The sequence below is a fragment of the Microtus pennsylvanicus genome, chromosome 22 (genome assembly GCF_037038515.1).
Source record: "Microtus pennsylvanicus isolate mMicPen1 chromosome 22, mMicPen1.hap1, whole genome shotgun sequence".
NCBI classification, from domain to species: Eukaryota; Metazoa; Chordata; class Mammalia; order Rodentia; family Cricetidae; genus Microtus; species Microtus pennsylvanicus.
Window position 1 is genome coordinate 14,000,637 of NC_134600.1, and position 12,471 is coordinate 14,013,107.

General features: G+C 37.5%; 1 pseudogene; it reads right to left on the bottom strand.

Moving 5' to 3' along the window:
• Positions 1–3,547: 3,547 nt before the first annotated feature.
• Positions 3,548–5,478, bottom strand: LOC142840078 (olfactory receptor 13J1-like; annotated as a pseudogene).
• Between the last annotated feature and the right edge of the window lie 6,993 nt (positions 5,479–12,471).

A 12,471-nucleotide genomic window follows, 5' to 3' on the forward strand; every position in this document is an offset into this window, starting at 1 on the left:
AAGCCCAGATTACTATACCCAGCCAAGCTCTCGTTCACTATAAATGGAGAAAATAAAATTTTCCAGGATAAAAACAAATTCAAACAATATGCAGCCACAAATCCAGCCTTACAGAAAGTAATAGAAGGAAAATCACTAACCAAGGAATCCAATAATGACCACAATAACTCAGACATCTAGAGACCCTTCATCAACACAAACCAAAGAAGGGATACACATAAATATTTTAATGTCTATTTATATCTCATTGAATTTTGGAAATAGGAACAAACTCATAAAGCAGAACGCCCTATTCATGAAAACTATTTTTAGTGACTTTAGCTATCAAAGTTGTCTTTAGCTTGAAGAAAAATTATTTTTCATCATAGCCTTGGAGGAAGTAAATTATGTAACACGTTCACTCAAGATTGATGCTAGAAATCATTGCATTTTGGTTTCTATTTTGAAACATTTGAGGTAGGTACTAAAGTTTTATATTGTGGCAACTCCATTTACTAAAATTTATTTTGTAGTCATTTTATTCCTTCTATCGCTTTTGTTCAGCTTCTATTGTGCCTTTACCTAGTAATAGGTATTTTTCTGATGTAATATAGAATGGCCGTCCCATCATTGAAGTGTCCCATTGGTCATTAAAATATTAGAACATGTCTGATAATACTTTTCAAGTAAGGGTGTCAGTGAAAGGGTGGTCAGTTGTTGTTTGTGGTTTTGATTTTCATCGTTTCACAAAATCCCTTTTTGTTTTGTTGTTTGTTATTCATCCTGGCTTGGATGTCAGTAATGATTCAGAGATACATTTGAACTCATGATGCTCATATGTCTGCCACCTGAGCACAAGTTCAAGGGTGGATGATGAACTCCCATGTGATCTGTTTTCTCAACACAATTTAACAATGTTAATGTTAAAATGACTGAAAATGTAATTATAAGAAACATTAAATACCTCATGTGTGTATTCAAAAAATATTTTCATTTATGTGATATTAATATAATAAAGTAAGATAATCAGCAATCAGTTGTGTATTTCATACCATAGCCCATTTTTCTACCAGGATTAAGGTTAGGTTTCTTGCCTAGTATACAACAGTTTTTTCCCACAGACCTCTATCAGTGATGATCAAATTTGATTTGAAGAAATAGTAGATCAGTAAATTATTGTCTTTTTTCAGATTGCAACTGTAAATTTTTTCAAAGTATAAGGACCCAGGACATCTTGAATAATAATTCTTCTTTGCATAGAAACATATTTACACCATCATACATATCTAATTAGTTCATTCTGCAGGCAGAATATTTATTTCTAACACTTTCTTAAAATATAAGAATTGTGGGCTGGAGAGATGGGTCAGTGGTTAAGAGCATTGCCTGCTCTTCCAGAGTTCCTGAGTTCAATTTCTGGCAACCACTTGGTGGCTCACAACCATCTGTAATGAGGTCTGATGCCCTCTTCTGGCCTGCAGACATACTCACAGACAGAATATTGTATCCATAATAAATAAATATTTTAAAAAAACATAAGAATTTAATTCTTCAGAGAATTGCCTCATTTAGTAATGTTCATGGCTGTTAATTCTGAGAACCTGAGTTCTATCTCTGGGTTACCGATAAGACTTCTACAGGTGTTTCTCATATTTTCTCTTGGGTGGTTCCATGGGCACACTTCTATGTGAGCTCATTGGTGAATAATTTTGAAATAAAAGAAGTGCCATTGTGGTCACTTGCAGCATAATGGTACCCCAGGTCTCATCACTAGAACTCACAAAGTGGAAGTAGATCATAGACCCCTGTTAGTTTTCCTGTCAGTGCTACATACACATCATGGCACAGGTGTATTCACACAGTCACACTTGATTTTTATTTTTTTTATTTATTTTTTTTTAATATTTATTTATTTATTATGTATACAATATTCTGTCTGTGTGTATGTCTGCAAGCCAGAAGAGGGTGCCAGATCTCATTACAGATGGTTGTGAGCCACCATGTGGTTGCTGGGAATTGAACTCAGAACCTTTGGAAGAGCAGGCAATGCTCTTAACCGCTGAGCCATCTCTCCAGCCCCACACTTGATTTTTAAATGGATGGAATTAACAATGCAAAGAAAATAACCCATTATTGAGAACATATGAAATGATTTGGCTATTCAAACTATAGAATTTCAAGAAAACCTTGCTATTCATGAAAACAATGGTACTCCCTCTAAATCTTATTTTATTTCTTTATCTGATTCAATAAGTCCTTTTAAAACACCTATTTCAGCTGGACTTAGAGGTGCATGGCTTTATCATAGCACACAGGAGTATGCGTGGGGCCCACTTCAGGAAGTTTGAGGTCAATTTGTTCCCCATCATGAATTCTTGAAATTCCTGGCTATGTGGAATTTTCCTAATAAAATGCACATTGGGAAATGGGAATCCTGTGATTGGTGGAGGACAATGTCCATAGTCGTCTCTGAGGCTGCACAACTTCAAGGGCATGGCACCAGGAAGTGTTGGCTTAGGTAAACACTCTTCCAAGTTTCCAATTCTTACTCATGTTTTCTGTCAAAGGCAGTCTAGATAACATAAAGCTCAAACTCATGTTGCTCAGTAAAGATAAGAATTCTTTAAAGCATGTGGATGATTTAGCCACATGCTTGGATGACCTCTCTATTTGTGTATTCAAAACAGGCTGTTCAGTCTTGAAACTATCACACACAGCCAACAGAAATGGTCCCAGCAGATTTTACTCACTTTTTTAAACCTACTATTCACTCACACTTAACAAGGAAGAAATTGAAAGAAGAATTTGGAAAGGCATGTAGATAAGACAAGGAAGGGGTAAAGAAATTGAATATATTTTACTTAAAATGTATAAGAATAATTTTTTAATAAAAATGTGGCATGAGATAGCTTAGCAATTATGAGCAATGGGTGTTTTTTGAAAAAGACAGAGGTTGTAATTGTTTAACTTTAGCTACTTAGTCAAAAATCCGGTGTCCATTCTCTTTGGATGGATGCCTTGCTCAGCCTTGATATAGTAGGGAGGGCCTGAGATCTACAACAAAGCAATGTGCCTCCTCTCTCTGTGGAATGTATATGGGATTGGTTGGGAGGCTAACTGGAGAAAATGAGAGGAAGGGAGGGAGTGGAAACTTTTATTGATATGTATAATGGATAAAGATAGTTATTCTTTTTAAAAAATAAAAATAAAGAAATCATTATTCAAATAAAATGATGATTGTTTGTAGTGTGATTTTAATTAGTATTATTAATAAAATTCCAGAGTCAGATTTTGGGGTGAACATGAGAGAACAGATAAGCAACACAGCAGCCACATTCACTTCTTACCTCCCCAAATCCTCAAACCAAATGGGGATTAGATTCTTTTCTTCATTTCCCAATTGCTGGGATTAAAGTCATGATACACTTCTTGCCAGATCCTGTGGTCCACTAGTGATTGTTAGCTCTGCCCTCTAATATCCAGGCAAGATTTATTTGTCCGAACAAGAACAAAATATCATATGAAAAATTGGTAAGCATAGTGAGTGCACATTTGTAGCATCAACAGACTAGGGACTCAAGAACTGGGAAAAAAAGAACTTATTATGGAACCAAAATAAGACTGTGAAGACCATGTTAGAGATATAGCCCTTTGTGTTCATGGGTTTCATGTATATGAACATGATGATGCTATAAAAAAATAGGACCACAGCAAGGTTCTCCAAGCAGGTGAAAAAGCATTTGCAGGGCCTGCTGGCTGAGGGCACCTTTAGGAATGTGACCAGAATTGGCATGTTGGAAAGGCAAATGAGGTCCTTGAGTAGAGACAGCAGAAGCATGGAACACAAGGACAAAGTCATTGCTGACTGATGTGTCACCACAGGCCAGCTTCAGCACATCCAGGACCTTGCAGGTGAAGTGTCTGAATACTTTTTGGCCATACAAGGGCAGTCTCATGGCAATGACTGTTTCTGTCAACAACCCAAAGAGGTAGAGTACCCAGAAGACTCTTGGAGGCATGAAGAAAAACCTGTGGCTCATGTGCACGGGTACCTGAGTTGCTGACAAATAGCAAGGTAGTGATCACAGGCCATGATGACAACGAGCAGGTACTCTGTGGAGCCTGTGGAAGGTCTCAGATGCATCTGGATGTCACAGCCATTAGAGAAGTTGGTCTTCTGGAATTAGAGAAGGTAGAACAGCATCAGAGGCACAAAAGTAGATGTGTAGCAGATTTTCTAAATGGAAATATTACTCAGAAATTGTGCACATGGCCAAGAAGGCAGTGTTCCAAGCAGGGTCACCACATACATAACTGAGCACAGAAGAAAGAGTAGGTGCTCCAGGGATGAGTAGTTGGAAAATTCCTTCAAGATAAATGCAGAGACTTTTGTCCTTCTTCTGAGCTACATAACACAGAGTTATGCCTGGATACACAGTAGAGTAAAAGGACAGAGGATGCAGGGTATGGAGAACAGAAAAATTGTTAAGGTCTTTTCCAACATGGAACATGTTCTGTAACTTGGGAGAGTCTCCTTATCTTCAGTAAGTTACAGCACGTCCATGTGAAGGGTAGGGATGATATCCCTAAGAGGGTATTCATGGAAGTATGAATAGGCAGACTGAGGAACCAGAGAGCAAATGCTGAATGAGAAATAAATGTCTTTACTGTAGGACTTCTTGAAACCTTTAAATGGCTAATGTTTATTGTTGGCTCTCCAAAAGAACTGTAGACTATGCACTTGCAAACGTATCTGAACTTATGTCCACTTCACCTCTTGTTTTATCCCCAAGAAGAACCCTGCAAACAGCATGTGAGAGTTGCTAGCCTGGATCAGATCTCCTAAAACTTACACTCATACTGGAATTATTCGGAAGACTGTCAAAACACAGTGTGGTTTTTAGAGTTTCTGGCTGAGGACAGATGTGTGCTGTTGCTGCTCTGATGGCACAGGGATGAATCTCTAAAGGTCCTGCTGACTTTGCTGCAGCCTCTAAGCCATGGCTTACACTGTTCTCACTATCTGGAATAGTAGCTGATCTGTCTCTTGGTTCTGGTTGTCACACTGCTGCTTTGCATCTCAGGAAGGGGGCAGCTACTGACCTGTAATCCTATGAGTAGGCAAACCCCAAGAGATAATCTGTTAGGTGCTTTGTATGGGCTACAGCTTTAGAAGATGTCTCCTTTGTGTTTACATCTCTACTTCAGAATCAGAAATGGTTTTAGATTTAGACTATGACTATCCTTCTCTAAATCCAAGCATGATGTTAAAAGAAAAATTTAGAATTTCTGTCTCATGTCAATAGCTTTCTGGTTTGGGACAGAAAAAAGATAGATTTTAAAGGAATATTTTACTTTCCTTCATGCCCATTTTCTCTATATCTTATCTTTCAATGAATATATATCTACATGACAATGTTTTGATTTTAAACAAAGAACATCTTCCAAGAGGAAGATATAGGGGCCCCACAATGTCTCTACCTGGTGATATGACGGCATGATGCTGATAGCTCTGAGACTGAGTTATGGGTACAAGCTGCAGATATGGTGCACCTTCTTACATCGTTCTGGCAACAATTCCAAATAATAACTTCAGAACAACCCTATCCAATACTCAGAAACCATTTGCAATTATTCAAAACAGTAATCTTGAAATTTAACCATCATTTTAGTTCTATAAAATCCTGTAGAAAAGACATCACCCCCATGACATCTGGAAGCAATTCTAGAAGATGCCATCCTCTTTCCCAACAAAGTTTGTCTTCACAGTCCGGGACAACATTTAAGAGTTGATTATTACTCATATAGGGTTGGGGGTTGGGTGAAATTATGTATACCCAGAGATCTCAAAAAAGAGGACAAATTGAATGGGATAATAGGTAGATTACTTATTCACACTAATAGTAGTGAGTAAAAGAGTAATTGTGGGCTATTATTTATGAATAATTTACATTGGTATAGATTTTGTATATTGATACAAATTCAAATTAAACTTATATAGAATATATGCCGATTTTTGTTTAGAATATTTGTAATTCCTATGCAAAGTTATTTTGTCAGACTTCGCAACCCACCTACTCAAGTAATATTGTTCTTCTCAGGCCTTTGATGGGGTTGAAGATCAGATAATCATAGTGACCATCCTCTTATGGTCTAATCAAGCCATTCCTACTACAAGTCTTAGACTCCTTAGGATAGAATGTTTATCAAAACATTAGAATGTATTCTTTGTGTAATATGGTTTATGGTGGTTGTCATTCTAACTGTATACTTGATATCTCTTTCTTGTATACATAGTTTTCTATTGAGTTTGGAATTTCTTATTTAAGCAAAAGGGGTAGGTGCTGTGAGAGCTCTTTCATGCAAAAACCTTAAGATACCAATTCATTTGGGCATGGTCTCTTACATTATAAATGAATCTGTAAAGTGTGTGGTCACTTTCTTGATTGCAACTCTTGATTCTGGCTGCTAGATTTATTGTATACATGATCCATTCACTTGTAGGTGCTCATTGGACCTCTAAATGCCCAAGATATTCTTACACTCTAACTTGGTATTTTCAAAAGTTAAAGATTCAATTAGTACTCACATAGTTCAGGATTTGTCACTCTGACTTGTACAGCCTTCAAAATACAACATAAAAACATTAACTCAGTGTTTAATGCTGAATTTAGAATGAATGCAGCTATATTAAGTAAAATCAAACACGTCTCTCTCATGTGTTTGTGTGTATGTATGATTATAGATTTAGGAACATGGGGCGATATGGTACAAATCTTTAATTTTCTTTTGGAAAGTATGTGTGGGTTGTTTTTAATTAAATATCGTAAATCAGTTTGGCTTAGCAAGAGGAATTATTTTATTCAGGTACAAAATTAAGCAAAGTTCCAAATTTCAGCTGTTCATTTCTTACTGTCGCTTTGTTTAATACACCCAATAACTACTGTGTAGCAAGAGTTTAACTGTTTTTTTATTCAACTATACATTTATCCACTACTCTCCCTTTCCCTACCCTCCCTTTCTCCCATGATCCACATGCTCCAAATTTACTAAGATCTTGTCTTTCTCTATGTTCTATATGGAATAGATTTATGTATGTCTCTCTTTGTTTCCTCTTTGTTGTCTATGTTCTCTGGCATTGTGAATTGTAGGCTGGCTGTCCTCTATTACAGCTAAAAGTCACTTGGAAGTGAGTACATATTATATTTTTTTTCAGGATCTGACTTAACTATTCTTTTATTTTTTATTTTTTTATTTATTTTTTTTTTTTTTGGTTTTTCGAGACAGGGTTTCTCTGTGGTTTTGGAGCCTATCCTGGAACTAGCTCTGTAGACCAGGCTGGCCTCAAACTCACAGATATCCGCCTGCCTCTGCCTCCCGAGTGCTGGGATTAAAGGCGTGCACCACCACCGCCCAGCTTAACTCACTCTTTTATGATGATTGCTAGATCCATATATTTGCACAGGAATTTTACGATATAATTGTTGGTCCCCACTGTGTAGTACTCCATTGTGTAAATATACCACCATTTATTTGTCCATTCTTCAGTGGAGGGGATGTTTTCAGGTCCTGGATCTGAACAAATAATGTAGCTCTGAACACAGTTGAGCACTTGTCCTTGTGGTATGATTGAGTATCCATTGGGTACATATGCAAAGTGGTATTGCTGGGTTTTAAGATAAGTTGTTTCCTAATTTTCTTTCATTCTTTTTTTTTTAATTTTTGATTTTCCAAGACATGGTTTCTTTTTAGCTTTGGAGCCTGTCTTGGTACTAGCTGTTGTAGACCAGGCTGACCTTGATATCACAGAGATCTGTCTCTGCCTCCCAAGTGCAGGGATTAAAGGCATGCCTCACAACCAAGCAGCTGGCTTTCTAATTTTCTGAGGAATAACCATACTGATATCCAATGTAGCTGACTCAGTTTGTAACCCCACCAACATTTGAGCAGCCATATCCGCTCCAGCTTAAGTTGTCATCAGTGTTTTGATCTTGCCTATTGTTACAGCTGTAAGAGGGACTCTCAGAGTTGTTTTGATTTTCATTTCTCTAATGACTAAGGAGTTTGGAAATTTCCTTAAGTGTCTATCAGCCATTTTAAATTCATATGTTGAAAGTTTTTTATTTAGGTCTGTACTCCATTTTTCATTGGATTATTTGTTCTTTGATGACCATTTTTTTAGTTCTTTGTATGTTTTGAAGATCAGTCCTCTGTCCAGTGTGGGGTAGGTGAATATATTTTCCCATACTATAGGCTGCCTGTTTTGTATTGTTGATCATGTCCTTTGGTTTACAGAAAATTTTGCTTCAGGAGATCTCATGTATCATTTTTCTCAGTGTCTGTGCTTCTGCAATTATAATTTTAAAGTGGTCTTCTTTACCAATGTGTTCGTGTGTACTTCTGACATTCTGTTTTATGTGGTTCAGTGCTTTTGCCTTTATGTTATGGCCTTTGATCCACTTGGGCTTGAGTTTTGTTCATGATGATAGATGTGGATCTAGTTTCATTCTTCCCCACATTGATATTCAGTTATGCCAGCACCATTTGTTAAATATGCTTTCTTTCTCCATTTTATATTTTTCGTGTTTTGTCAAAAATCAGGTGTAGTAGGTGAGTGGAGTGATATCTGGGTCTTAGCATCAGTTCCATTGCTCTACCTATCTGTTTTTTTGCCAAAACCAGGCTCTCGTCAGTACTGGAGCTCTATAGTAGACTGAAGTCACGGAACGTGATGCCTTCAGAAATTACTTGTTGTACATGATTGCTTTGGCTATCCTGCATTTTTTGGCTTTTCTATATGAAGTTGAGTGTTTTTATTTTGAGATCTGTTAAGAATTCTTATGATATTTACATGGGGATGTTATTGAGCCTATAAATGCTTATTGGATAGGTTTTCATTTTTACTATGCTGATTTCTATATAACAAGGACAAGGGACATCTTCCCATGCTCTGGTGTCTTCTTCAAAGATTTAAAGTCCATCCTGGGTCGGAGCTTCATAGCGTGCGTCTTCCCTGGAGCAGGTAGCATGGGGTCTCTCTGAAGGCGTCTGCTCTGGAGAGGAGAGCTGTCGAGTCTGAGCTCACTTCCTCTTCCTCCCGGCATTCTGTTCTGTTTACTCCACCCACCTAAGGGTGGGCCTATCCAATGGGCCTAGCAGTTTCTTTATTGCTTAGCTAATGAAATCAACAGATTGATATATGACACTCCCACATCAGATGTTATGTTTGAACATTTTTTTAAATGTCTCTCAGTCATTTTTAAGTTCACCTGTTAAGAGTTTTCAGTTTATGTCTGTAACAAATATTTTTTTTTGTTTATTTTTTTCTTTTTTTTTATTGATAAAAGAAGAATAAAGAAAAAAAACAAATTTCCACCTCCTCCCAGCCTCCCCTTTCCCTCCCCCTCCTCCCACTCTTCTCCCCCTCCTCCCACCCCTCTCCCCTTCCCCACACTCGTCTCCCCCTCCCTCTCCAGTCCAAAGAGCAGTCAGGGTTCCCTGCCCTTTGGTAATTCCTAGGTCCTCCCCCCTCCGTCCATATCTAGGAAGGTGATCATCCAAACTGGCTAGGCTCCCACCAAGCCAGCAGATTGCGTAGGATCAAAACTGCATGCCATTGTCCTTGGCGTCTCATCAGCCCTCATTGTAACAAATATTTTTATTAGATTAAATTTTTGATACCACTTTCCTGAGTTCTTCATATGTTTTTAAAATGGGTTTATGATAAGTAAAGATCTTTTCCCACTGTATAGTCTTGTTATACAAAAGTTTGTCAGTTTAGGAGATCTAATTGTTTCTCCCAATGTTTGCGCCACTGAAGCTATGTTTGAGATGTGGCAAAGTGTACTTCTATTTTTTTTCTCTATGAGGTTCAATGTAATTTTTATATGCTGAGGTCTTTGACTTACTTAAACTTGAGTCTTGTACATGGAGATGGATATTGATCTATTTTTATTCTTCTACATGTTGATGTCTAATGAGGCCAACATCATTAGTTAAAATGCTTCTTTTTTCCATTTTTCTATCTGCAAGGCAGACTTGGAACTTAAGAGGAGGATAGCTTATAAACTTTTAATTAGATATTCAGTGTTTAAAGCCCTGGTTGTAATTTTTTTATTGGAGATATTGAGCCGCTAGGTAAAATTCTTACAAAAGACAATGAGCCAATTTCCAATAGAGAGCTTATAAAAGCTGCCTAACAGATACTCAAGAAGGTAAAATATAAATCAACAGGTAAAGTATATAATAATCAGCAAGTACAATACATTAATTATGATTCAACTATGACAAATGTATATATTAAATGTAAAACTTATCCTACAAGAGTTTTATAAAAAACAAAATGCTGTTTATTGATAAACCTTCCCAGTTTCACCAATTAAGATTTTAAACTCTTAATTTTAAACTCTGGTACAAAAGGGCAAGATAAAATCTGGGAGATGGTTTAAAAAATATTGACTATGATCAATGTTTCTTATACTAAACAATAGAAGATTCATTAATAATTTTCAGATTGATTCCTGGACAATTGTGTTTGCTCAATTCAAAGGCCAAAACAATAATCTTTTCCCAGATGATCATTGCTACATTTCACACAACTGTATTTTCCTAATGTTATAGCTAAAAATCCCTTAAAGGATTTTTTTGCTAAATTTTACAAATGGCTCTTTCAATGGAAGAACTGCATATATGGTTAATAATAATAATTTAAAAAAATATTTGTGGAGCGTACCAAGGCTCCTTTAAAGCAACTTATAAAAGTTGCAAACAGATCCTGATACAAATGGATCTAACATGATGACACCAAGCTTTACTAAGGCAAAGTAAAAAAGCCTTAATGAAAAGACCCGACCTATATATATTTGGGGTCGAGGATATGTTTGTGCTTTTTTTCACAGAAAGAAAATAAGCTGGACATGATGATGTCGTAGCTGCAAACATCCCATAAAGGAGTTCCAGAAATGAGTTGGGGAGGAGTCCTTGATCCATCTTCCCTGCCCCCGCAGAGAGAAATGCCTGGTGGCAGGGCTTGCTACACTACCCGGAGGGTGTCGTTCTGCCTCCACAGAGTCCAAGGAGACACTGCTGGGATGGTTGCAAGATGTACTTCTGGTGGCTGGGTCTGGCTTGCCGCACCCAGAAGTCCCAACTGTCCTGAGGCACTTTGAAACTAAGATGCAGACTAAACATATGACTGTTTTAATCTTTGGGACACAGAACTCATTTTGATTAAAATATTAATGCCTCTTCACTTAAGAAGGGGGAAAATTGGGGTTTTAACTGTTGCTCAGAGACTGAAACTGGTGGTATTTAATAACAACAATGTCTGTCATTGTACTCTTACTGGAATTGACCTAATGATATTTGTAACTGCTTATAGATGTTGGGAAAATTTTGACACAGCCTGTAAATTGTTTGGGTTTAATACATATGTTAAGAATTTTAGATTTTGACCCCTTCTCTACCAGTACTAACCTACCTCCTCAACCCAGGAACCCTTGGAGGAGGATCCTTGGTAGAAAAAAATAAGTTAAAACATGTCTCATGACTCTCTAGCCCTCCCTCCTAAAAGAGCTCCTCGCAGTTTTTTCATTGATGATTCATGCAGAGGCCCAATGATGGGAATATTGTGGAGCCCTCCCCTGAACAGCACATCATACAGAGGCTGTACATGCCGGCTCAACGTGGCATGGTGTCAGGAGATGAGGATCGCCCTTCACATAGCCTAAGCCAGGGATGCTGTGGTCAAAGGTCAAAGACGTGCTTACTTTGGTCTTGCTGAGGAGTTTAAAAAAAGGAGCATATGTCAGGAGCCATTTCAGCCTTCTCCTTTCTCACATCTCACGGGGCCTTGTAGTAAAAATCTTGAGACAGAAAACTTCAAGTTAGCCAAAACATTATGTGCTGATCGTGGAGACTCAAGCTCTGGAAAGCACCACAGAATGTCTTGCAAGGCTTGCTGCTCATCACTAACAGCAGGTGTTCTAGCCACTGACCTTGCAACTGCCCTGCTTAGCTGTCAAACTGTCTCCATAGTTGCCTAGCTACCGAGCCCCTCCTTCCCTTCCCCCTTTCCAGAGTTCCCCCTGCCCGATCTCCTTTCTGAGGAGTATTTAAGACGTGAAACTTGCTTCAATAAAAGGATGCCTTGACAAAATACTGCTTGGCATCCATTTCTCTTTCCTCCCATGTCTTTCAGATAGTGCCTTTTCAAGACCCTGGAGTAACTTAGGACCTGCTGGGTGGGTGATATGATTGGGTGAAATTATGTACACCCAGAGATATCAAAAAGAGGGAAAATGGAATTGGATAATAGGTAGATTACTTACTCACACTAATAATAACAGTTTGTAATATAAGGAATACATGTGAACTATTATTTATGGATTTACATTGGTATAGACTTTTGTATATTGACACAAATTTGAATTATATTTATTATATAGAATGTTTCTATTTTTGTTTAGAATATTTGTAACAACTATATATGGT